The sequence below is a fragment of the Elephantulus edwardii genome, unplaced genomic scaffold (genome assembly GCF_000299155.1).
Source record: "Elephantulus edwardii isolate Elephantulus edwardi_28Jun2011 unplaced genomic scaffold, EleEdw1.0 scaffold00075, whole genome shotgun sequence".
Classification (NCBI taxonomy): Eukaryota; Metazoa; Chordata; class Mammalia; order Macroscelidea; family Macroscelididae; genus Elephantulus; species Elephantulus edwardii.
In genome coordinates, this window is record NW_006399825.1 from 261284 (window position 1) to 263574 (window position 2291).

Here is a 2291-nt window from a genome sequence, read left to right on the forward strand (position 1 = left end):
AATATTGCATGAGTTCCTTGTTTTTCAATGCAGCATAGTATTCCATTGTGTGAATATACCACAGCTTCTCTATCCATTCGTTTGTTGATGGGCACTTAGTTTGTTTCCAACTCCTTGCTATTGTGAACAAAGCCACGATAAACATGGGTGTGCATATATCTGCTTGGGTGGCAGTTATGTTCTCTTTGGGGTACATTCCCCAAGTAGTAGAATTGCTGGGTCAAATGGTATCTCTATTTGCAACATTTTGAGAAAGCACCACACCACTTTCCACAGTGGTTGCACCATTTTACACTCCCACCAACAGTGGATAAGGGTTCCAGTTTCTCCACAACCTTGCCAGCATTTGTTGCTTACTGTTCTGTTAAATTTTGCTATTTTGACTGGGGTGAGATGATATCTCATAGTTGTTTTATCACCTGAATTTCCTAATGTTCTCATATTGAACCTGATGTAAGCATGCAGTAAATATTAGCTATTACTTTTGTAGCTTTTGTGGAATAAAATCAAGTCAGGAGTTCGTTATAAGCAATAGGTCTTAAATTGATTTTTTTAAAAACTGCTTTGGAATTGGGTGAGATGAGATACCTGTGTAAAGGTTGTATCAAAATATTGCAAGCAAAATGTTATTAGGGAAAATTTAGAGTTGCACAAGTACTTCAGTTACCAAAGTTTTCCAGATTTACTTAACTTAGAAAGGTGTTTATTAAACAGATTCTTCAGGAAGCATCAAGATATTATCATTCAAACATTTTTGTCAAACCCTGGATTATTATTGTTCAAATAAGACTAATTTTATAGCTATAGAAATTATGTTGTGCTAGAGATGAATCAGAATAGGCCCTGATTACTTTATCTGTGTAAACACTTTGCTGTTATTCATCTTTGAATTGGAATCAATTCACAGCTAACCTTTAGTGAATTTTCAAAGGCTTTCGATCACACTGGAGAAGAAGCTGATGGACTTGGACTGCTTGCCCTTGATTAGCAGTGCAACTCCCGCTTGGCCACCAGAGATCCCTTCTAACATTTTAGGGAGCTCTTTTGTTCTTTTAGGAAAAGAGCATTGAGGTCACAATCCATCTAATTTCCTTTCTTAGAATGTAATATGAAAATACTAACTCAACTCTGATTTGTATTTATTTTGCTAGACTTTCTTAGCACATAATGTCCAATTTATAAAATTGGTGTAAGTTGTTTACGCTCAATAACATGTTATGCGAAGATACCTAGTATAGAGTGAGACAGTCTGACAAATGTAAAAAGATACAAAATAAGAATTTACTACTATCTTGCCAGCCATATAATACTTTCGACTTCTGTTGGGGCTGGTGGCATTTAAACAGGTGTTTGTTTGTGGACTGGTTTGTTTTGGGGGTTTTTTTGCAGGTATTTTTCATATAAATTTATGTTCAGATTTCCAAAAATCGGTACAGAACCTACAATGTTTTGTCTTACTTTTAACTGATCACTTTTTCAAGATGTTTTTGAATACTTACTCTGCCATTAACTTAGTATGCTTGTATTGCATATTCTTCATTAGACATTATTTTAGGAATAAAAAATGCAAAAGCAAATAATTAATAGTTCTTAACTCTGTTCTACACATCTAGACATTGCTTCAAGTACAATGTAATGAATGATAATAGAGGTAGGTATATGGTACAGTGTGAAAATACGTTACTAGAGAGTCTTTCTAAAAGAAGGGACTGGAGAGCATTATGTTGGGTGAACTAATTCATCCCACAAGGACAAATTTTGTACAAAACCATTACTGTAGAATGAATATAAAGATCCAAGGGGTTGAGGGGAGGGTGGACGCAGAGGGATGAGGATGTGCAGGGAGGGGGATTAATCATTTGGGGAGGTGAGGGAAATTGGAAGAATCTCTTTTGGAAAACAATGTATTCAAATTCTGTAAATGAATTAGTATAATAATTAAAAATAAAAGAAGTTATCACTGAGCTAAGTCTTGAAAATTGAGGATGTTTTTATCAGATGCACAAAAGAGGAAGAACGACATTAGACATAAAGAAATAGCATATAATAGACAACAAAGTGTGAGAAGGCGTGGTTAATTAAAGGAATTGTAAGTAGGATGTTATATCTGGAGACTTGCATCAGGACATGAGACTGAGATAGAAACAAGGTTAGATGATAAAGGACTTTGTCATCTTAAAATTGGAGATTTGGATTAGAAGGTACAGAAATGTTTTAAAAAGTAAAATTAGGGGCGCTGGCTGAAAATCGCCTGTGACTTCATCCATAGCCACTGGTGAGAGTCAGCGCCC

The 2291-nt window shown here is 35.3% G+C and overlaps 1 protein-coding gene across 1 annotated transcript in view; it reads left to right on the plus strand.

The window, feature by feature from the left end:
• The window catches only part of SLCO1A2 (solute carrier organic anion transporter family, member 1A2), a 56916-nt gene that overhangs the window by 3261 nt on the left and 51364 nt on the right, over positions 1-2291 (plus strand). The gene's annotated exons all lie outside the window — the stretch shown is intronic.